The sequence below is a fragment of the Apium graveolens genome, unplaced genomic scaffold (assembly GCF_009905375.1).
Source record: "Apium graveolens cultivar Ventura unplaced genomic scaffold, ASM990537v1 ctg2167, whole genome shotgun sequence".
In the NCBI taxonomy this organism is placed as follows: domain Eukaryota; kingdom Viridiplantae; phylum Streptophyta; class Magnoliopsida; order Apiales; family Apiaceae; genus Apium; species Apium graveolens.
The window spans coordinates 55,845-56,451 of NW_027417554.1; positions in this window are offsets into that span (position 1 = coordinate 55,845).

Consider the following 607-nt stretch of genomic DNA (forward strand, 5'->3'; position numbering starts at 1 on the left):
GTACATAGAATGAGCCACCTACTAAAATAACTAATACACTTATAAATATACTTATAAATATTTTACTTACCGAACGTATGGTTCCACTTCAGGATTATTAAGAAGGAGCGCGAGATGTGCCTCATCTTGTTCTTTTTCGGCAACAGACTTTATTGTCACACGACCTACTGGACCGGAAAACTTGTCATCATCTTTCTGAAGACTTGCAGTTCTACTACTCTCGCTAAAGAACCCCGTGCAAAACTCGGCTGATTCTTCCTTCAGATAGCCTTCAGCTATACAACCTTCCGGATAAAATCGGTTTCAGACATAACTCTTTAATATTTTATTAAATCTTTCAAATGGAAACATCCATCTATAAAAAACTGGTCCGCATAACCGCAATTCCCTTACTAAATGGACTGTGAGATGTACCATAACATCGAAAAAGGATGGAGAAAATATTTTTTCCAACTCACATAAAGTCAAAATCAAATCTTCTTGGAGTTTACTCAATTTTGACACATCTACGACTTTGTTGCACAAGGAGTTGAAAAAAAGCACAATCTTATTATACTTACCCTAACATTTTTTGGAAGCACGGAACGAATACAAATCGAAAGTAACT